This window comes from Ceratotherium simum, chromosome 33, assembly GCF_057802395.1.
Source record: "Ceratotherium simum simum isolate JZ-2026a chromosome 33, ASM5780239v1, whole genome shotgun sequence".
Lineage (NCBI taxonomy): Eukaryota > Metazoa > Chordata > Mammalia > Perissodactyla > Rhinocerotidae > Ceratotherium > Ceratotherium simum.
Genome location: NC_141932.1, coordinates 5,772,420 through 5,796,834, shown reverse-complemented (window position 1 = coordinate 5,796,834; position 24,415 = coordinate 5,772,420). Strand labels below are relative to the sequence as shown.

Here is a 24,415-nt window from a genome sequence, read left to right as displayed (position 1 = left end):
ACTTTTCCTCCATGAACATTTACCTCACATAATTTTCAAACCTTGAGGCAGCAAAAACAAACATATATGCATTTATGCAATGATGTTTGCATCCTTTGTTAATCTACTAACACTTTAGGAAACAAGGGTAAATTAAGGTTTTATTTAATTCCAATATCTCACACAGTGAACGGAGATGTTTGAATTCCACGCAGCATAAGGAATCTATGGAACACTTGAAGCAATCAAGACACCCCCAGAAGAGCAGTCAGGCCAAATGAGCTGCAGGATATACCTAAACATAGACTGTTATTAAAGGCTTGAAAGGAAAAGCTGAACCAAAAAGTCATTTCATTGACTTCCAAAACATAGTTACATACTCTTTACAGAAAGAAAGCAGAATCTGTATACTCAACAGTATAACTTTCATACTGCCTGGCAGAGTCATCAACAACAACCCTGCACTCAGGTGGACTAGCAGGGGTTAGTGCCACCCTCAAAGACTTAAAGGAGGCAGAGGTGGGGTCACAATATCCCTGCTTAATACACCAGCCTGGCCCCTGAAAAACTGGATGGATCATGCATGGTGGATGGTGGAGGAACACAGACCTCCCCAAGTACTGACTCCTGTCAGCTGCTCTGCGGGATGGATGCATTTACTTGGAAAGCATTCTGCAGCCTTTGGTCACTTTTGTGCAGCTGTGGATCTGGTAACTGAGAAGCAGCACTTCTTCCCCTGGGATGGACTGCAGTACATGTTCACAGTATCCAGGGATAAACCAACTCTCCCTCTTTCACGGCATCGTCCAAAGGGACCCTCAGCATTTTGACATTGGGCAGAACATCACATTTGTCCACAATATTGGTGACATCATGTTAATTTGACATGAAGAGTTGAGGGTGGTTAGTACTCTGGTTGCCCTGGTATGTACTCCAGATGGTGGGATATTAAAAAAAAGAAAAAGGAAATTCAAAGATTCAAGATCTGCCAAAGCAGTGAAATTTATAGAGGTTTTGCTTTCTGAGACCTGCCAAGACACGCCCTGTATCGCACATCACAACGCCTCACAGTTAAAAAGAGACACAATTCTGGGTATGAGGCTTTGGATGGTGGAAGCCACACATACCATACTTAAGAAAACAGATTTCTCTCTTACCAGGTGACTGAGAAGTTTGCAGGTTTGTGTGAAGCCTGGAAGAAGTCAGGGCTCTGCAGTATCAGGTCCCTGCAGCAACAGGTCCCTGCAGCCATGGCCATGTCATCTACCAGGTCCTCTGGTGCTGTAAGTACCCTGTGTACAGGGATGCTGTGTGAAGTCCCTCTTGAGCCCCAATGGCAGATCTGAAGTTTATCCCCTGCCATCACATCACCTGCAAAAGGAAGAAGAAGCCGTTTGAAAAGATCCTCCTGACATGGTACTGGTTCCCAACAGAAACTGAATGACCAAAAGGAGACATGAGGTATTTACACAACTGGGTACATCCACGATGAACTGGCTATTGTCATTCCTGCCAAGTCACAAGAGTACAATCAATTGCTGGATGACAGTGGTACACCTGGGGCCATGGACAGGTCCAGAGGACAAAGGAGAGTCACACAAAGATGTGTATTTGGTGCACATGACACCCCCGTCCATACTTGTCACAATGGTACCTCTCCTCAGCTGTCATCTACATAGCTGTGGCCTGGGCCGTGCCTGGGTGGTGGGGTATTTTTAAATAGTGTTTCTCTACAGCCCCACTCAGGGGAATCTGATGAGAGAAAATGCCTTCAGTGGGCAAACATTTTGGTGAAGAAAAGGATAACGCACTTTTTGTGGAAAGAGAACCGTCTGCATGTAAAGGTGTACACAGACTCCAGGATAGTAGCAAATACCTTGTCTATACGGCCAGGGAACTTGAAGAAGCAAAATGGAGGAGACCAGGATATCCAGGAAGGAGCCATATGTATGCACAGATTTACAGGAGTGGGCACAAAGTACTGGATCTTGGTCAGATATTAATGTCCCCAGAGAGCACCACTGTAGACAAGGTCCTTAACATCAAAGGAGACAGGATGGCTCATTCAACAGATACTAGCCAGCCTCTGCTCTCCATCATCCCAGTGTTTACACAGTGGGCCTATGAAGGACAGCCATGGCAGCAGAGATGAAGTGTATTCATGAGCCTGATGTCATGGACTGCCTGTCACCGAAACTGATCCAACTACAGACACTGATGGATGGCCGTTGTCTCAGCAGCAGAGACCAACAAAAAACCCTTAATATCATGTTGTACCTCATGGAAGCAAATCAGACATGTGTTTGCAAGTTGATTTCAGCCCTAGTGGAATGGACACTGAGCCTAACTACTACCTATGTGTGTGAATACGGAGACACAAAATGTACCCCCTTTAAGTGTGTCATTTGACCAGCTTTGACAAATGTAGAAATTCATGTAACAACTATCACCACAATCAGTATACAAAACATTGCCATCACTCCTACAATTCCATGGTGACCTTTTGAGTCAATCTACACCCCCAAACCCAGACTGAAACAAACAGAAATCAACTTTCTTCACTAAGTTTCCGTCTTGCCCAATCTAGAATTTCATAAAAATGGAATCATAAGGTGTATACTCTTCTGTTTCTGCCCTCTTTTGTGCAGTATAATGTTTTTTAAAATTCATCCATTTTGTTGATATCCCATTTTAGTATTAGTTTCATTTCTCTAATGGTTATTGCTGTTTAACATTGTTCCATGTGCTTATCGGTCATTTAAATACCTTCTTTTGAGAAATGTCTGTTCAAACTGTTTTGCTCGAGTGGGAGGGTTTTATTATTATTTGTAAAAGTCCATATTTATTCTACATACAAATTCCTTATCAGATACACACACACACACACTCCATAAATATTTTCACTCAGTCTGGCTTGTTTCTTCCATTATCTAACACTGTCTTTTGAAGAGCAAAAGTATTTAGTTTTATAAACTCCAATTACTCTTTTTGTTGTTGTTTGTGCGTTTTGTATCTTTCTGAGGATTTCTTGTATAATCTAATGTTGTAAAGATTTTCTTTAATATTCTCTTTTAGGCTTCTTATGGTTTTGACTTTTGCAATTAGATCTATGTTACATTTCATGTGAATTACCGTGTATGGTGTCAAGTAGAGGTCAACGTTCATTTTCTTCCAAACAGATATCCAGTGTTTCTGTCACCAACTCTGTGCCTCAAGAAACTCTAGGGTGGGTACGGAAGCAATTAACTGTTTTTCCAGGTTGTTTCTTTTCCTTTTCTGTGTCAAGGGAGATGTAACCAGCAGCCATCCTGAAACAGACCAAGCCAGGCAGTCAAGGGAGATGTAACCACCAGCCATCCTGAAACTGATCGAGCCTCAAGGCAAGAGCCATGCCCATGACCTTTGCCTTATCTTTAATGCAACAATCTCTCCAGAAGGAGCTTAGCCCTCATCAAGTGGAAGCATGTTCTCCAACTGAGCCTGTGCAAGTGAATACCCGCCTCTCCCTTTTGAATATTCATTCCCCAACCAAATAGAATTTCCTGCTTTCCTTTGTTCAGGAATGCCATGACTTTGGAAATGATTCCTCATGGCCTCCTATTTGCTGCAAATACACTTTACTTTGTGAGACAACTTACACTGGTGTAGAGTCTTATTTAACAAACCAGGAGGTGAGCCCACTTGGTTCGGAATCAAATTGGCAGCCTAGAGGGGACATACCCCTTTGTGGTGCCTGTGCCACCAGCTTGACGTCACTACCCGATTGGAAGACCCAGAGGCCGCACTGAGTGCTTTGTTGGGAGGATCTCTCAATGGAGGTGAGTGGTGCCAACCACAAGGCATGGCTATAAGAGGTATTTTCTTAAGTTGTCTCACAAAGCCTGCCTGTTGGGGCCTGGCTTTGGGGTTTGAGTCCCCACCTGCAGGTATCCTGGCTCAGGGGAGTGAAAGTCCCCTCTGTCTGGAAGGATTGCATGACCCAACCACTCCAGAAGGGCTGGTGCCTGGTTCTGGTGAAACGGGAGCAATCTTTGGTGACTAGTCAAGTGTCAAACCCCTTCTGGAGATTGAATCTCACCTGGAGTGCACTGAGTCTGTCTGTATAGGGGTCAAATCCACTCTGAAGATTGAATCTCATCTGGAGTGATGAGGTGGTGGTTTGAGGCCACCTGAGGTCACTGAGTCTGTCTTTGTGTTGTGCCTCTGATCAGAGGAGGGGTCCCCTTGAATGGGGTTAAACCCCTCTGGAGTTGCTGAACCAGGTTTTGTTTGTTTGTGTGTGTGTGCGTGTTTTTGTTGAGGAGGCTCAACATAGCATTTTTGTCAGGGACGCTTGACATAGCGTTTTTGTCAAGAATGCTCAACATTTTCCACAGCCTGGTTTTCTGGACTCCCAGGTGTCACCGAACCTGGTTCGTTTTGCCCACTGCCCAGAAAGCCAATCACTGAGACAATGAGATTGCAGAGAGAGAGGGTTTAATCACAAGGCAGCCAAGTGAGGAAAACGGGGGAACAAGTCTCAAATCCACTTCCCCAAAAACAGGGACTCAGGGATATTTATGGGATCGGGGGCAAGGTGGTATGAAATGTGGAGATAGATGATTGGAGGTGAAGAGAGGTGAGGTAATTGACGATCTGTGCAACCATAGTCAGACATCATGTCTCTTCATAGGATGCATGTTCACAAAATGGCAGCATTGGCATGACCCAAGGGTGGAGTTTTTAGCCTCTTGATGTCAAAAGGTCGCTTATCGGACATCTTCATGGGCCCAGTTGATGAGTGGGCAGTCTCAACCGGCCTGAAGTGAACAAGAGGTTCAAATTACTGACAAACAGCTCAAAAATTCATTACCATGGTGATAACCAGGGAGATGTTATCTATAGGAATCTAGTGAGAGTCACATAGCATATTGCCTAAAGACCACAGCTAACAATAGGCGGGGAGCAACTAAAAGCTACAATCAGTAATTGGAAAAAGGAAAAAAACTTTAGTTCCTAGCTACTTAATCATCAATGGCTACCTGTTTGCCACTTTCATAGGTTTTTTGTTTCCTTGCCCTCCCTATCAGTGGTTGCTGGGTGAAACCCGGTGTCTATCTGTTTTATTTTTCCTTAAGGATTTAGTTACATGGCCTGGGTCAAGTTTCTGGCTATGAGGATACTAAACGTCCTCTGGGCACGACCTTGTGGCATCTGTATCACCACTAACAGTTATTCGCAAGCCTAGTGAACTGGCTGTGCCAGGGACTAACCCTGGGTGGAATCTCAATGATCCTGATGATCAAAAAGCTAGGATATTTGGGGGGTTTGCTTTTGAAAGCCATGAAAATAGTAAGCCAGCCACCCATTATCTGGTCTAAATTAAGAGAGGGCCAACAAGGCCCTGAGGAAAACCCCTTCACCTACTTTTCAGAGGCTGCAGGACTGCCTCAGGTGATACACAAATTAGAACACTGAGGCCCAGGGCAGTACAGTGGTTATTAATAACTGTTTCGCATCTCAAATTGTCCCAGACATCTGTAGAAAACTCCAAAAGTTGGCTATCGGTCTTGATACTAACCCTGCACAACTGGTAGAGGCTGCCTCTAGGGTGTACAATAGCCGGGATGAACCCAAGGATGAAAAGGAAGACAAGAAGATAAAAAGGCAACCCTCCTTGTTAGCTATGGCCCTCCAGCCTACTCAAGGTAACCTGAAAGAGAGAAGGAAGATGCCATGGGTGAGTGACCCCGGCCCCACCGAGGGACTAAAAAACTACCAACAAAGTTGGGGTCTAATTGGTGCGCTTACTACAAACAGGAAGGGCATTGATGGCAGGATTGTCCAGATCGTCCCCATAGAGGGAAGGGATTGAAAAAGACTGAGCCATGGCAACTTCCCTTCACTACAAATGAGATGTGATGGGGCCATGGGGCTCCCCAATGAACTCTAGGAGCCTTGGTGAACTTGGCAGTAGGAAGAGAACATAATAAAACTTCTTGCTCAATACTGGAGCCATTTTCTTGGTGTTGAATGGCCAAAATGGAAACCTTTCAAAACGAAAGTGTGGGGCCGGCCCAGTGGCTTAGCGGTTAAGAGTGCCCACTCCGCTGTTGGCGGCCCGGGTTCGAATCCCGGGCGCGCCCCCATGCACCACTTGTCGGGCCATGCTGAGGCCACGTCCCACATAAAGCAACTAGAAGGATGTGCAACTACGACGTACAACTATCCACTGGGGCTTTGGGGAAAAAAATAAATAAATAAAATTATAAAAAAAAACACACACACAAAAAACGAAAGTGTGAAATAAAAGAGGTATGAGGAAAAAGAGAGACAAAAAGTTTTCTGGAGGCCATGACCTATGAAATAGGATAAAAATGTGCTGGAACATTCTTTTCAGTATGTACCAGAATGCCCTGTTCTCCTTCTGGGGAGGGACATACTATCTAAAGTTAGGGGCCTCCATAAGCTGGGAAAAAGATAAAATAGAGATCCAAGTTCCCAAAAGTCAGGGAGTTAAGCTTATGACCCTATTACAGGACATGTCAGCACCTAAGAAGGAAGCGATTCCCCTAAATGTTTTAAACCAAGCTAACTCTAAATTCTGGGCACAAGGACAGGTGAGGTGAGCAACCAGTGCTATGCCAGTAAAGGTAACATTGAAGAAGATGGATCACTGGCTCTGGGTAAAATGGTACCCCTTGAAATCAAAAGCTGTAAAGGGAAATCTTTCCTGTAATCAATGGGCTTTTAGAACAGGAGAATATAGATTTGTAAAAGGCTGGGAACAGGGGGATATAAATTAGTTCAGGAATTCAGTGCTGTCAATGCTATACAGTACTGGGTTTATAATAGCAGATATCTTCATTTTGTTTCTAGCAGAGAGCTCCTAAATCTCTTGTAATTCCCCACATAAGAGCCATAGGGGCATCCTTGGTTATGGTAAATACTTTAGTCCTACCTTTGGAAAGCCCCTAAGGGTGGGGGCTGGTTGTCAGGGAAACCAATTGTGTGATTTGGGGGTTGGAACTTGAAGCCCTGTCCCCATCCCCATACCTCCAGGATGGGGAGAGGAGCTGAAGATTAAGTTCAATTACCAAAAGTCAATGATCTAATCAACTATGCCTGTGTAACGAGGTTCCCATTAAAGCCCGAAAGGTTGAAGTTCAGAGGGCTTCTGGGTTGATGAACACGTGGAAATTTGGGGAGAGTGGCGTGCCCAGAGAGGGTCTGGGAGCTGCAGGTCTCTTCTCTACATATTTTGCTCTATGCCTCCCTTCCATCCAGCTATTGAGTAAAATGCTTTTCTGAATTCTGTGAGCCGCTCTATCAAATGAATCAAACCCAAGGAGGGGATTATGGAAACCTCTGGTCTGTGGCTGTTGTTCAGAAGCACAGATAACAATCTGGACTTGCATTTGGCATCTAAAATGGGAGGCAAAGAGTTATCCTGTAAGACTGAATCCTTACTCTGTGGGATCTGATGCCGTCTCCAGGTAGACAGTGTCAGAATTGAGTTAAATATGTTAAATTTCTTAGCCAGTAAGGGATAAAGGAAAGGCACAAATATCTAAAAAGAGACTGTAAAGTATTGGGGGTTCATGAAAACAGGGAATCACTATAGGATTCCCTAAAAAGAGTGGTAACCCATTTCTCAAAGCAGCTACACACCATGGCGAACGGATGGCCCCATGCTTGAGAGCTGTAGCTGCCGCCTGCCTCTCAAGAAAGTGGAAAAACTGGCTATGGGCCAATCTGTGACGGTGCGGACCCCACATCAAGTCTGTAGCCACCTAGAGACTAAAGGACATCTATGGCTATCCCAGAATAGAATCAGATTTCCTTAAAGCCCTGTCATACCTTAAACCCTGCTACCCTGCTCCCTGATTCCAATGGGCTTGTTACCCATGCTCGCCCAGAGGTGATTGATCAGGTTTACTCTAGCCACAGAGATCTCCAGAGCGAACCATGGCCTAGTGCAGAGGAAGTATGGTTTGTAGATGGGAGCAGTTTCATGAATAATGAACAAAGAAGAGCAGGTTATGCAGTAGTGTCTCTGCATGCAACCATAGAGGCCAAGGGGCTGACACTAGACACCTCGGCCCAAAAGTCAGAAATAATTGCATTAAGCGAGCTTTGGAATTGGGAAAAGAGAAAATAATACTAAGCACAGATTCTATATATGCCTTCTCTGTAATACCCTCTCATGGAGCCATTTGGAAAGAAAGAGGACTCTTTAATAGCAGCAATAAAGAAATTAAACATGGGCCAGAGATCCTTAAACTGCTAGAAGCAGTACAGGGCCCCAAGGAAGTAACTCTGGTCCGTTGTAAAGGCCATCAAAGTAGGGAATCCAAGGCCATAAAAGGAAATAGCTTGGCAGATGCAGCTGCTGAAAGCTAAAAGGGCCTGCCATTAATTCCCACTGTACACACCTGTGAATCTACACCAGTGTATTCCCCTGATGAAGTAAGAGAAGCCACAACACAGGTTTCTCAGTGGTCCCCAATAGTTAAGGGCTAAATGCTGGACCCACGAGGTAATATTTGGATCCCCACACAAACAGCTTGAGGGCTCCTTATGAGTGCTTATGATTCTGCCCATTAAGGAGAAGAGAATTTATACCTATGGCTCATGAAGGTCATAAGCACCCCATGTATAAAAAACATTAAAAAAAATAAATAACTGGATAAGGTGTTTATTGCCAGAAGAATAATGTACAAACCAGACCTCCTGTACCTACCCTGGCCAAAGCAACTCAAAATCGGGGACTTTACCGGTCGAAGACTGGCAATTTGATTTTACAATTATGCCCACGGCCCCTGGAAGGTACAAATATCTCTTGGTATTTGTGGCTACATTTATGGGAGGATTGAAGCCATTCCTTGTAGGTATAAAAGGGTGAATAGGGCCGGCCCCGTGGCTTAGCGGTTAAGTGCACGTGCTCCACTGCTGGAGGCCTGGGTTCGGATCCCAGGCGTGCACCGACGCGCTGCTTCTCCGGCCATGCTGAGGCGGCGACCCACATACAGCAACTAGAAGGATGTGCAGCTATGACATACAACTATCTACTGGGGCTTCAGGCGGAAAATAAATAAATAAATAAATAAAATCTTTAACAAAAAAAAAACAGTGAATAAAGTAACAAAAGTGTTGTTACCCTGATTTGGACTGTCTAGATTAATTCAGAGTGATAATGGGCCAGCGTTTATATGACTAATAACCTCTGAAGTCCATAAAACTCGTACTGGAAAGAAACTCTTTCATTGTAATGAGTGTGGAAAAATATTCAGTTACCACTTAGCCATTATTATACATCAGAGAATTCATACTGGTGAGAAACCTTATGCATGTAAGGAAAGTGGGTTAAGCTTCAGAATTTAGACCTCATCAAACATCTAAGATCTCAAGGTACAAGATAACCTTAGGAATATTATAAATGCTTCCATAAAATGTTTTTTCATGTGTTATTAAGTTATTATTGACTATAAAAAAGAAATCTATATTTTGAAATTACATTTAAGTGTTATGCAAACCAATAGCACTAAGAAAAATATTTTGGAGAAGAAATGTAAGCAGGTGACCTGTAGCTACCTCAGTGTAATTAAAATTTGTTTTTGTCATAGTTTAAAAGCAAATTGTGTACTTGGCAGTTGTTAAAACTTTTGGGTTGTTTCTCCTTTGCTTTCTAAGCCATTCACCTGAAAAGAAAATCACTCTATGAACTATGCAGGCATAAGTCCTGTGAGTTGTCTCTCTGACTACTTGTTCAGATAAGTAACGACCAGCTATCCACCCCAGGTTCTGCCCTGGATCTTAACGAACTCCATACCGTTTAGACACAGTATGCTTCCAAGGAGCTTGCATGATCCTGAGCAGGACTAGGTCCATCAGAGAAATGGGCAACCCAGAATGTAGACTATAAAGAGCTGATGGAATTTAGAGAGGGAAGGGCAAGTATGCCCAGATCCTAAACACATTGAGACTATTAAATTACAGGTGATTGCTGTGAACAACTTGGGGCTATGGTTCTGGGGACCCACAAAGCTATCTGAGATTAGTTGGAAATTCTGCTGGTCTACTGGTCCCTATGACAACACCTATGCTCAGCAGGAAGCAGTTACAGAAGATGGACCTTCGATCCATGCCCCTCAAGAATGAGGAACAGGATAAATCTAGAGGGAGAATTTGTCACTGACTAGGTGCTTCTAGAAACTCAAAGGTAGGTTTGGAAGCAATTAACTGTTTTTCCAGGTTGTTTCTTTTCCTTTTACATGTCAAGGGGGATGTAACCACCAGCCATCCTGAAACTGACCAAGCCAGGCACTCAAGGGAGATTTAAGCAGCCATCCTGAAACTGACCAAGCCAGGCAGTCAAGGGAGATGTAACCACCAGCCATCCTGAAACCGATCAAGCCGTACTGCAAGAGCCATGCCCATGACCTTTGCCTTATCTTTAATGCAAAGATCTCTCCAGGAGGAGCTTAGGCCTCATCAGGTGGAAGCATGTTCTCCAACTGAGCCTGTGCAAGTTAATACCCACATTTCCCTTTTGAATATTCATTCCCCAACCAAATAAAATTTCCTGCTTTCCTTTGTTCGGGAACGCCATGACTTTGGAGATGATTCCTCATGGCCTACTATTTACTGCAAATACACTTTACTTTGTGAGACAACTTAACACTGGTGTAGAGTCTTATTTAACTCACCAAGAGGTGAGCCCACTTGGTTCAGTGTCAGTCCCAGCCACATTTGTGGAGAAGATGATCTTTTCCTCAAGAAACTACTTCTGATGTTTGTTAAGTCAATCGATCATCTATGTGTAGGTCTACCTCTGGGATCTCCATTCTGTCTATTTTTCTACCTCTTATCCTTAAGCAAATACCACATTGCCCATCACATTTGTTCCTTCCATAGCACGTCTTGCTGTAAGAAGATGTCCAATTTTACTCCCTTTCCAAATTGTAGTACTACTGTTGCTTTTTTGTATTTCCACATATATTTTACTATCAGCCTGTCAATCGCTGAAAAAGTCAGTTGCAATTTTGATTGGAGTGGCCTTGAATACATATCGGTTTAGAGAGAGCTGATATCTTAACAATATTGAGTCTTTCAATCAATGATCATGGGATATTGCTTCTTCCTGTTTTTTTAAATTTTTCTTTAATTTCTCTTAGCTAAGCATTATAGTTTTCAGATCTTACACATCTATACTTATATTGATTCCTCCTTGTTTACTGGTTTTGGAGCTATTGTAAATAGTATTGTATTTTAATATTTCTCTCCAAATGTTCCTTGTTAATTTAGACAATAAAATTCAATTGACTTTAGAATATTGATCTTATCTTGAGACCTTGCTCTTTCACCTATTAGCTGTAGAGGCTCCTTTGAGGATTCCTCAGTATTTCCTCCACAGATGATAACATGGATTGGGACTAAGACAGTTTTATTCCATTTCAATCTGTGTGACTTTTATTCCTCACACTTGTCTCACTGCTCTGACCAGTTCTGAATAGAAGTGGTGAAAGCATCATTGCCTTATTCCCAACCCTAGGGGAAAACCATTCATTATGATCTTAGCTAAACATAGATCATAGGTGCTCTTTATCTGATTAGGAAACTTCCCTTCTATTCCTGTATAGCTGAGCATTTTATTTATTGTATCAAATCTGTGTGTGTGTGTGTATGTATCTAATGATGTGTTTTTTCTTTGTTAGTCTCTTATCATGGTGGATACATTTATTGATTTTCAAGTGCTGAACTAGTCTAGCATCTGAGGATAAATCCCACTTGATTCTGATGATTGTCCTGTTCCTATAACCACGGTTTTTATTTACCAATATTTTGGTGAAGGTGTTTGCATCTCTGTTCCTGAGGGACATTGGTCTGAACCTTACTTTCCCTGTACTATCTTTGTCTGATTTCAGTTTGGAGTAATACTTGCCTCATAAAATTGTTACAAAGTGTTCCTTTCTTTTCTATATTCTGGAAGAGATTGTGAAAAATTGAATTAATTCTTCACTTGATGCTTGGTGGTATATGCCAGTGAGACCACTGTGGCCAGTTTTCTTTGTTGGAAATTTGTTTTAACTACAAATGCAATTTCATATTTTTCAAGAATATCAGATGATTTCTTCTTGAGTGAGTCTGTGGTTTGTGTCTTTCAAGAGTTGGCCATTCCATTTTGGTTGTCGAATTTATGGGCAGTGTTGTTTGCAGTAATATTCTCTTATTAGTCTATTAATTATTAATTATTTGAAAATAATCATACTTGTGGTGATAGCACATCCTTCAAGCCAGATGTTGGCAAGTTGTTTCTTGTCCCTTTTTTTCATGATTAGTCTGGCTAGTGGTTTGTCAGTTCTATTGTTTTTTTTTGTTTGTTTTTTTTTGTGAGCAAGGTTAACCCTAAGCTAACATCTGTCACCAATCCTCCTCTTCTTGCTGAGGAAGACTGGCCCTGGGCTAACATCCGTGCCCATCTTCCTCCACTTTATATGGCATGCTGCCACAGCATGGCTTGACATGTGGTGCATCAGTGTGCACCCGGTGTCTGAACCCTGGGATGCCGCAGCAGAGTGTGTGCACTTAACCGCTATGCCACCAGGCCGGCCCCTTATTGGTCTTTTTAAAGAATCAGCTTTGAGTTTCATTGATTTTTGTTCCTGGTTTGTTTTCAGTTTCATTGATTTCTGTCTTTTATTGTTATTTTATTATGCCTACTTTGGGGTGAGTTGGCTCTTCTATTTCTTGTGGCTTAAGGTGGAACATTAGGTTAGTGATTAGAAACCATTCTTTGTTCAACATGAGCACTTGCTGCTCGTCCTTTCCTGCTAAACTCTGCTTTGGCTGCACCCCACAATGTTTAGTATGCTGTATTTACATTTTCATTCGTTCAAGCTATTTTATAGTTTTCCTTGAGAACGTCTTCACACCATGGATTATTTAGAAGTATGGTCTTTAATTTCCAAATAGTTGAAGATTTTCCAGATATCTTTCTAATAATAGATTTTTACTTATATTCCATTAGGGTCAGAAAAGAAGTGATGTGTGATACTAATTCTTTTAAATTGTTCAGCTTTGTTTTATAACCAAGGATATGGACTATGACTGCCAATATTCCATGTGCACTTGAAAAGAACGTGTATTTTGCTGATAGAGGAGTGTTCTCTGTGTGTCAATCAGTTTAACTTGTTGACAGTATTGTTCAGGTTCTCTGTGTCCCTGCTGATTTGACATCCGTTTACTCAATCAATTACCAAGAGAGGAGTGTAAAATCCAAGACTATAAATGTTCGTGTACTTATTTCTCCTTTCATTTCTGACTGGCTTTGCTTTACAGACTTCGAAGATTTGTGGTTTTCTGCATGCACATTTAGGATTAGATGTCTTTTTGGTGAGTTGAACTTTTTATCTTCATGTAGTATCTGCATTTATCCCAATAATTTTCTTGTTCAAAATGCTACTTTATCTGATATCTTCTATTGTACTGTCTCATATGGTAGCCACTGTGGTAGACCCAATAAATCTGCTTTCTCCCAAAGTCCAAACTAATCCACACCCCAGTTCCTGAAACTTGTGAGTATGTTACCTTTCATGGCAAAAGTGACTATGCAGATGTGACTAAATTAAGTATCTTGAGGTGGGGGCATTTTCCTGGATTATCTGTGAACCCAGTGCCATCACAAGGCTTCTTGTAAGAAGGAGACAAAAGGGTCAGAGTCAGTGGTAGGAAACACGATGATGGAATCAAGAGGCTGCAGTGATGGAAGGAAGGGATCAGGAGTGAAGTGCTGCTGGCGTCTCTGGGAGCTGGGAAAGGCCAGGAAACTGATTCTCACAGCAGAGTCACCAAAAGCAGCCACCGCTGTGACACCTCAACTTTAGCCCAGTAGGACTGATTTTGTACTTCTGAACTCCAGTACAGTAAGATGATAAATTTGTGTTGTTTAAATCCACTCAGTTTGTGGTAATTTGTTACAGCAGCAGTGGGAAAGTTATGCCGCCACTTGAGCTTTCTTTCAATCAATGTTTGCATCATATATTCATCCTTTTACTCTTAACCTATTTACATCATTGTATTAGAGTGAAACTCTGGTAGACTGCATGCAGTGGGGTCTTATTTGCTGTTAATCCAATCCTACAATCTCTGCCATTTATCTGTGCTTCACCATTTATATTTATTGTAATTATTGAAGGTTCTTTTTAGGTTTACCATTTTACTGTTTGTTTTCTGCTTGTTCCCTCTATTTTTTTGTTCTTCAGTTTTCCCTTTTCTGCCTTCTTTTGGCTTTTTGGAATATTTTTAGTATTCCATTTTAATTTATCCATTTGTGTTCTAACTGTAACTCTTTGCATATTGTTTCTTAACTGGCTGTTGTAGGTATTATAATATATACACACAATTTCACAGAGTCCACATCGAGTTCACACTTTACTTCTTCAAGAGAAATGAAGAAGCCCAACACCATATAGATCCTTTCACCCCATCCCTTTATGCTGTAGCTGTTCTGTGTCATACATCTACATACATTAAACCCCAAGCAGACAATGTTGTCAGTTTTGTTTTTGACAACCAAACACATTTTAAGGAACTTAAGAGGATAAAAATATGCTATTACATTTGCCTAGATGTTTACCATTTTCTGCTCTTCCTTTATTCTTGAAATTCCAAGTTTCCCTTTAGAATTATTTCCTTTTAGCCCTAAGAACTTACCTTAATTCTTTTAGAGCAGGTCTTCTGGCAATAAATTCTCCCAGTGCTCCTTCCTCTAAGCGTGACTTTATTTTCTTTTTATTCCTGAAGGATATTTCCAGAAGTTTCCCAGTTGGCTCTTCTGTCTCAGAACTTTAACATCTGCTGACCTTGATGGCTTCTGATGTGAAATCTGTAATCATTCAAATGATTTTGCCTCTGTGTGTTTAGTGCCATTTTTTCTCTGGATGTTTTCAACTTTTGTGGGTATTTTTTGGTTTTCACTAGTTTGATTTTGATTATGTTGTGTGTGGGCATGGTTTTTAAAGCTTATTGAATTTTGCATTTGCTGAGCATCTTAGACATGTAAATTTATAACTTTCAACAAATCTGTGAAATGGTAAGCTACTTATTTTGTCACATATTTTTTCTTCATAATATCAATCTAATTTTGCTGGGAGTTCAATGGTATAAATTGTCTGATACATCCCTGAGTGTGTCTTCAAATTGTAAAACCTGTTTTTGCCTCCAACTCGTGGTCTCACCCAGTGTGTGCAGAAAGAATTCACAGTATGAGACGAAGAGCTCTGCCCAGGGGAGGAATGGGGACTGAGGAGACAGAATTGACTCAGAGGTTTTGAAGGAGGACAATGAAGAAAAAGATGATGCTAACTTATAGAAACTAGGAAGTCAGTGAAGGGAAGTGTTTTGGGGGGAGGAAAACCAACAATCGCAGGTCAGGAGGGAGAGCTGTGCTTTCTTCTGATAAATGGTGATCAGTCTTCTAATCATCTGCCCAAGCGTCCTTCTCCTCCAGGGTCCTCCTCCCTGTGACGGCCCCATTGGCTCCTCCAGGCACCAAGGCTGAGAGTGGAACAGCCTTCAGTTCCTCACTCTCTCCTACTTCACATCCAATCATCAAATGCACACCACCGAGTCCCTAGAGTCCTTAATAACAATATCCTGATCCATCGCAAGACTCAGGACATCTCATCTGTGTCATCACATCAGTCTCCTTCCTGGTCCTCCAATCCAGGCCCCCACTCCTTCCTCCAGTTCATTCCTCCCACCATCTCCAAAGGACTTTTCCAATAACCCTATCTGGTCAGATCCTGCCCTGCTCAAAAACTTTCAAAAAGTTCCCATCACCGGGGCTGGCCCAGTGGCATAGCGGTTAAGGGCATGCGCTCTGCTTTGGAGGCTGGGGTTCCTGGGTTTTGATCCTGGGCTTGCACCGAGGCACTGCTTGTCAAGCCATGCTGTGGCATCAACCCATACAAAGTAGAGGAAGATGGGCACGGATGTTAGCCCAGGGCCAATCTTCCTCGGCATAAAGAGGAGGATTGGCTCTGGATGTTAGCTCAGAGCTAATCTTCCTCATGAAGAAAAAAAGTTCCCATCATGAAAAAAGATACTGGCTGCACCATCTGATACTCAGGGCTATGAATGATCAGGCCTGAGCTAAACTCACAGCCCCAGGAAACACCACACTTCTCATCAACCAACCTCATCACAATTAATCACACATGCAAACTGAGCTATTTAACAATTCTGTGCCTTCCTCAGGCTGCTCCCTCAGCCAGTCTCCCTCATCCAACTCCTTTCCAACCAGCGAGTCCAAGAAGCCAACCTGTCTCATTCCACTCAACTGTAAATGTGTTTTGTTATAGGTTTGTGCAAGCGTCATCTGAGAGAACCACACACATGACTTAAAATACTGATCCACACACCACCCAGGAGCCAGATTGATGTTAGAGACTTATTAGCAATAGAATTAATTAGCAATAGAGCCTTCCTGCATTATCTTACTACATGGTAGTAGTCCTTTTAAAACATAAGTCTATTCATATAGTCTATTGCTTAAAATCTTCTTATTGCCTTAAAGATAAAATCCAAAATAGGTGCATGGTGCTCAGGATCCTGTGTGACAAGCCCAGCCTTCTCCTGACTGCTCTCAATTCTAAGAATAACTCAGATCTTTCTGGGTGAGGATGTCCCACCAGCTCTGGCTAAATCTACTCATGCCTTGGTGTTTGGGCTAAAAATGCTCATGCCTTGGTGAATAGTTCCCCTGAAGGACCCCTCACAACCAGGACCCAGGTTGCAGGCCAACTAGTTGTTATTGAATCTCATTGTTCCCTATTTGCTTTTTTCTACCAAATTGTGACAGTCTCATAACAAGACTGTAACTGAATAGTTTGCCACCTAAATATTTGTAATGTCTGTCTTCATTCATCTTGGCCCACGAGTCCAGGGAAAGAGTATGTCACCATAACCAATGACTCTCCAGTGCCTGGCTCCATTACTGGACACGGGTATTGTTCAAGACAAATTGACTGATAGTCTGGCTGAGGAAAGAAAGGAAGAAAATTTGCATTTACAGAAGCTCAAAAAGGAAGAGATTTGTCCCAGCTGACAAAGCCTCTATAAGAGGCAGAGTCAGAGTTGGCACAGAAATTGAGCTGGTCCTCTCCTGCCCTGTCAAAGCCTTATGTTCTGAGACAAGTGTCTCTCTCTGGATTTGGGTTTGGCATGAGGTTTAGGCAGAGTGTGTGGGGTCTGGAGAGTCTCAGATCTGGTCTGGAAGTTCCCCAGAGCCTACTATCTCTTTGGCACCATCCTTCAGGGAGAGTGGAGTGAGGCCCTGGGAGGGCTGTTCCCCTTCCTGTGAGACCACAGAGGAGGAACCCATGAAATGTCAACCCTTTCACACTGACTGGGTCTGTCTACTGGGCTCTGTGAACTTTATAAGTTGTCTGCACAGCTGGAGACCATGGGAGGCAGCACCAGGACCCCAACCCCCACTGCTCTTCTCTGCCTTGGTGAGTTTTGGGGACAAGAGAACAGATGGTATCGCCTCCCCTTCCAGGACCTGATCTCTGAGAGACACCAGGACTCGGGAGGTCAGTGGGGGCAGAACTTCCAGGGGGTGGGAGAATGTGTTCAGCCCCAGATCTAACCCCAGTGCTCAGGGGCCCAGACCAAGCCTGGACCTTCTGTGTGTGGGGAGTGGACATGCTCTCAGAGGAACTCTCTTCCAGGGCTGTGTTGGGGCCTGTGGAACCAGGTACAGGCAGGTAAGTCCTCCCCCACACGTCCCACTTCACACAGTGGAACCCCCTTGAGCAGCTGGAAGGAGCCCAGAGGGTCTGGAGTGATGGTGACCAGATTGGGAGGGGCCTTGAGTGACAGCTGGGGAAGCTGAGGGGAGAAGGGCTCCCCTGACACTTCAGGTCTGATTCCTTTCCAGGATCCCCCCCCACAACCCTCCATCTGGGCTGACCCAGGACCGATGGTCACCACAGGGAGCCCTGTCACCATGTGGTGTCAGGGGTCTCAGCAGGCTGAAGTCTACCGTTCATATAAAGAGAGGGTCTCTAAACCATTGGACATAGAGACCCCACAGGACTCCAGAAACCAGACAAGTTTCTCCACTGAACCTGTGAGCGCACACACTGCAGGGCTATATCAGTGTGCATATCACACCAGCAGGAATGGCTGGTGAGAGCACAGTGACCCCCTGCCCCTGGTGGTGACAGGTAAGTGGGAGGAGCTGAGTCCTCTCTGACTGTGGGTTGCTTCTCACAGGCAGAAGGGAAAAGAGTGTGGGCTTAGGGGACCTCAGCCCTCACAGTCCACACCTGGGGTATGTGGGCTGATGGTCCCCCCTTCAACACAGCTCCCTTCTTGTCCCACAGGAGTGTATGGTGCACCCTCCAACTCAGCCCACCAAGGCCCTGTAGCGGCATCAGGAGAGAACATGTCCCTCTCCTGCAGCTCAGAGTTCACATTGGACACTTTCCATCTGCTGAAGGAGGAAGGAGCTGACCCGACCAGACACATGGAATTGAGGATCCGTCCCGGAAGGAAGCAGGCTGTCTTCCCTGTGGGCCCTGTGAACACCTCCCATGGGGAGACCTACAGATGCTATGGTTCTCCCAGCTCCTACTCCTATGTGTGGTCACACCCCAGCGACCCTCTGCATCTCCAGATCACAGGTGAGGGCCCCCCTGATGCATTGATTTCCTGGGACCCCAAACTGACTGACCTAAGCTTTGTGCCCTGTGGGTGATGGGAGTTGGTGACATGGCCTCCTGGGGCCTGAACCACCGAGCAGGATCCTTCGGGAGGGGCGAGTGAGTACTCTCACTGCAGGCGCCAGTGGGCTATCTTGGGTGTGCATCTCCTTCGATGCCACTGTCCCCTTTTCTCCATGCATGTACAGGGAGCCCTCCCTCTGAGCCCAGCCAAGCTTGCTGGTGCTATTTGGAGACAATCTGACCCTCTAGCGTCACTCAGAGGCCTGGCCATGTTTAGAGCTCTGGAAGGACCGGGCCGTCCCTCCTGGCCTTCCCAGACACACATATGCCATGTCCACACAGGCCCCAACCGGAGGTGCCAGGCCTCTGCAGAGCCGAAGATGGACCTGGGCTGGGAGAGGGGTTGAAAGTCTGTGTATTCAGTTTGATGGACAGGTCTCTGCACTGGGCTTTTGCCTGGAGGGTGAGGGGACAGCATAAAAATAATAATAATAAAAAACCCAAAGGAACCCATGGTTCTGGGTTCCAGTTCCAGCTCTGCCACTTCAGACTGCGTGACGTGGGGGACGTTATTTACCTCTCTGTGCCTCACATTCCTCATCTGTGAAATGGGTGGTGGGGGTGGCTGTTCCCTGTTGCATGACTTGCTGTGAGTTAGAGAACATGAATGCACAGACCCCAGCACGTGCCTGGCACACAGTAGGCGCTCAATTAAATAGCATCACTTGCTCATTCATGATATCACTCATGCTCAAGGTCTCAAAGGGTACCTGAAGGCTCTGATTGGGGTCTCAGTGGCCTTTGTCTTGGTGCTTTCCCTCCTCCTTTTCCTCCTCCTACTCCAACACTGGCGTCAGGGCGAACACAGGACATCGGGTGAGTAGGGAACATGGTGAACCAGGTCAGAGGAGGAGGTGGGCTAGGGCACAAGCGGGAGGGAAACCACATAGATGGGAAGGTCAACTAGAAAAAGACTTTCCAGAATCTCAAATCAGAAAATTCAAAAGAAAACACTTAATACAGGACGTATGTTCACATCTAAGCTGTCTTTCAGCTTTTCAATCTCAGGAAATATTGAAACATCAACAAAAGTAGTTGTTAAGTTTTTCTTCTTTTCTCTCAAATCGCCTCTGGAGGGAAAGTGGTCATGACATCCCAGGACTGAAACTCTGTCCAACGTGGCCCAGCCCAGAGACAGGCTGATCTCCAACTTCCTGCAGGGGCTGCAGACCCAGAGCCCAAGGACAGAGGCCTGCAGGTCAGGAAATTCCTGTCCTGAAGACCCCAGACTCCCACCCCACCCTTGGCCCCCTCTCTGCCCCTAACACTTGCATCTCCTCCCCCAGCTCCAGCCCAGCTGTGGACACCCAGGAAGAGACCCTCTGTGATAGGAGAGGAGGGGCCGCCTTGGGGGGTGGGCACAGAGATTTCAGGAGGCCATGGGGGCACAGGTTGTGAGGCTCTGGGGATTCAGGGTGAGAAGGACTGAAATCCCATCCTGAGTGACCTCGAGCACGTCTCCTTACGACCTGGACCTCAGTGGCCCATCTGGGAGCAGAGGGGGGCCTGCAGCCCTGAGAGATCTCAGGGAATCCTGCCAAGAAATGCACCCCCTGTTCTGTCCCAGCAGATGCTGCAGGGAGGGACACTTGGCCTGAGGAGGAGGTGGAGGTGGACGATCAGGTGAGACCCCTGCTCATATCCAGGTCACCAAGTACTTTTCTTTTGTGAAACTTAATCCAATTGACACTTTGCTGTCCTCACATCACCCAGCTCTCAGCAGCGACCCACACTGACCTGTCCTCTCCGGCACCCTGGGTCGTCCTGCTGTGACGTCACTCCTCCTGGTTTCTGTGACCACATGGCACCTCCTACGTGGCCTCCTGTCCTGGTTACTCATCCTCTGTCTGACCTGGTTGTTGGGGTGTACCCCCAGGTCTCAATAGGATGCATGAATAAGTGAATCACCCGCAAGCCCCCCTTCGTTCATTCACCCAACGATGTGCACAGGGAGCTCACTGTGTACCCGGCTCCATTCAGGTGCTGCAGATACAGCAGTGAGAAAACTACCTCCACACTCCTTGATCTCACCTCCTGGGTGAGAGACAGCATGCAACTATGAGAGTACCATCCTAGAGTGCAAAGTGCTGTTAAGGAAAATAAACCAAGGAAAAGGGATAGAATGCATGCAGGGGGCAAAGGAAACAGCAGGTGTAAATGTTCTCAGGCAGCAACATGCTTTTTCAGGAAGATGGACCACATGGCTGAAGACAAATGAGTGAGAGAGAGAGTGTTAGGATAAGAGCCAGAACCATAGAAAGCATCCAGATGTCCAAGGCTCAGGACGTCCCTGAAGATTCCATCAGGAAAGTGATCTCACTCTGTTATATTGTGGATGGTTGACTGGAGGAGGTCAACAGTGGGGTCAGGGAGACACTGTTTATGTCTCTCTGTCTCCCTCCAGCAGGGCCCCCAAGATGAAGACCCCCAGGGAGTGATGTACTCTGAAGTGAACCACTCTAGATCAAGACCCAGGTGGCGAGTGGCCGCCTCTCCTTCCCTATGTCAGAGGAATCGCTGGGCATGAAGGACAGACAAGCAGAAGAGGACAGACAGGTAGACAGTCAGGCGGGTCCCATCCTTTCCAGGACCCCAGGCTGACCCCACCCCAAGCACATACCAATCCCCCCATTCTTCCACTGCTCCAGGCTGCTGCATCTGAAGCCCCCGAAGACATGACCTATGCCCAGCTGAACCATTTGGCCTTCCGAGGGGAGACAACACCCCCTTCCTCCCAGTCACCGGACCCCCCATCAGAGCCCAGTGTGTATGCTGCTCTGGCCATCCACTAGACCAGGAAGGACCCCAACCCCACCCTCCAGGGAGGGAGACAGCAGGGACCCCAGAAGGCACAGGATCTTCCCCCAATGGACACTCATCTAATGACTGCCTATCAGCCTGACTCATAACATAGACCACCAGGAGCTTCTGGGACTTTTTGGGAGTCACCCTGTTTGGCTATCATGATAACTAGTACCCCCACATTTGGACATAAAGCAGCAGACTTCTCAATAAGCCAGGAGTGAAATGAGAAATCCAAAACTAAAACGAGAGAATGTTTTAAATTGAAAGATAATGTAACTATGGCGCATCAAACCTATGAAATGGGAAAATTAAGAACCATGAATGAATATATTAGAAAAGGAAAGCATTGAAAAATCAATGACTTAAGCTGTTTTACTAAGAATTTAGAAATAGAATGGCAATTTATTCCAAATAAAGGTAGAAGGAGGGATATAATAATGACAAAAGTAGCTACTAATGTGCATGAACAAAAAAATAGAGAAAAGTCAGTAAAGCCAGAAATCTCATCCTTGAAAGCATTAAATCATACTTATAAAAACCAGCCACAAAGCTTAGGAAGAAAAAGAGAGAGAAAGCACATGTTACATTATCAGGATGGCATCACAGATCCTACAGACTTTAAGTTGATAATAGATGGGTTTAAAGACCTAATTTAAAGATTTAAATATATTAAATAGATAATTGATCTATGATCAATTTTATGTCAGTATATTAGAAAATGTACATGAAATGGGCAAAATCCTCAAAAATACAATTTACCAAAATGATGGGCATAAAAATAAATAGGAGATGTGAATTACCTTATATATTAAATATGTTGAATCTGTAATTAAAATTTTCCCAAAAAGTGAACTCTTTGTCTGGAAAGCTTTACTGGTGAATACTTCCAAACACATATGCTGTTAGGAAATACACACATACGCACACCTGGACACACAGACACACACAGGGATACGTACAGGGACACACATACGTACAGACACAAAGACATACACAAATGGCCACACACACACATAGGTACACACAAGGACTCACACGCATATATATACATACCAAACTTACAGAACCTTCTCCTGAAACTAGAGAAGGAGGCAATATTCATCCCAACACATTTTATCAGGCCAGAAAAAAATTGATACCAAAACCTGACAAGGAAAATACAAAATGGGAAAATCACAGGAAGCTCTCTCAATGGAACTTACCTGTAGATGTCTACACAAAATATTCCCAAACAAGAGTCAGCGATATACAAAATGGGTAACGTATCATGACCATGCTGGTATGTTTTTTTTTTAGAAATGCATGGTTGATTATCTATTCAAAAATCAATCACTTCAAACATGAAAGAAGAAATAGCAAAATGATCATATCAACACATTCAAGGTTTCTGGTAAAATTCATCACTGTTTATAACGGAAAAAAAAAAAAAAAACCTCCTCAGAGATGAAAGGGAATTTCCTATCACTTACTGAAGCATCTTTAAAAATCTACAATAGAAATAATTTTTACCAGTAAAATCTTAAAATCTTTCCGCCTGTGACTGAGAATGGGACAAAAATGTTCACTATGAACTTCTCTACTCAGCAGGGCTCTGGAAGAACCAACCAAACAAATAAAGCAAAAAAAAACATGCATGATAATCACTGAATAGATGGAATAAAACTATATTACAGATTACAAAATTTTGTACATGAAAAATCCAAAATAATATAAACATCTATTATTCTGACTTGGAAAGAACTTATCCAAAGTCACTGGATACATAATCAATATATAAAGATCAGTTGCATTTCAGGCTTCCAGTTTTGGACAAAGAGGAAGTAAAGGTTTGTCTCCCTAACCCTCATAAGGCACAGAAAACTCCTGGAACTTGTGTATACAACAAACATGAGAATACTCCAGAAAGTGGAGAGAAGGCAGCTGATGGGCTAAGACTGTTAGGACCCCAGGAGTGACACAGTGGGTGTCAAATGAGCCATGCGGGGACCTGGACTGTACCCTCCACCTGACAATAAAGAGTCAGTAAGACAGAAACAAGAGGGTCAGCGTCAGTGGTAGGAAATGTGATGATGGAATCAAGAGGCTGCAGTGATGGAAGGAATGGATCAGGACCCAGTGCTGCAGGCATCTCTGGGAGCTGGGAAAGGCCGGGAAACTGATTCTCACTGCAGACCCACCAAAAGCAGCCACCTCTGCTGACACTTCGACATTAGCCCAGGGAGACGGATTTTATACTTCAGAACTTGGAAACTTAGGCAGCCACTTAAGCACTTTTAATTAATGTTTCCATGATGTATTCATCCTTTGACTTTTCGCCTGTCCACATCATTGTATTAAAGTGACCCTCTGGTAGACTGCATAGAGTTGGGTCATACTTGTATCTGTTAATCCAATCCTATGATATCTGCCATTTGATTGTGCTTGCTCTGATTATATTTAATGTAATTATTGAAGATTCTTTTCAGGTTCACCATTTATTGTTTGTTTTCTGCTTGTTCTCTCTGTTGTTTTTTCTTCTGTTTTCCCTTTCCTGCCTTCTTTTGGCTTTTTGGGATACTTTTTGCATTTCATTTTAATTTATCTATTGGAGTTCTAACTGTAACTCTTTGCATGTTGTTTCTTAAGTGGCTGTTGCAGGTAGTATAATATATACACCCAATTTCACAGGGTCCACATAGAGTTAACACATTACCTCTTCAGGAGAAATGTAGAAGCCCTAACACTCTATAAATCCTTTCACCCCATCCCTTTATGCTATAGCTTTTCTGTGTCTTACATCTGCACATGTTAAAAACCCACCAGACAATGTTAACAGTTTTGCTTTCAACAGCCAAACACACTTTAAAGAACATAAGAGG

The 24,415-nt window shown here is 44.0% G+C and overlaps 1 pseudogene; it reads left to right on the top strand.

Annotated features, from left to right (window-relative positions):
- The window catches only part of LOC101407446 (leukocyte immunoglobulin-like receptor subfamily A member 6), a 30,077-nt pseudogene extending 7,668 nt beyond the window's left edge, over positions 1-22,409 (top strand).
- Positions 22,410-24,415: the final 2,006 nt, after the last annotated feature.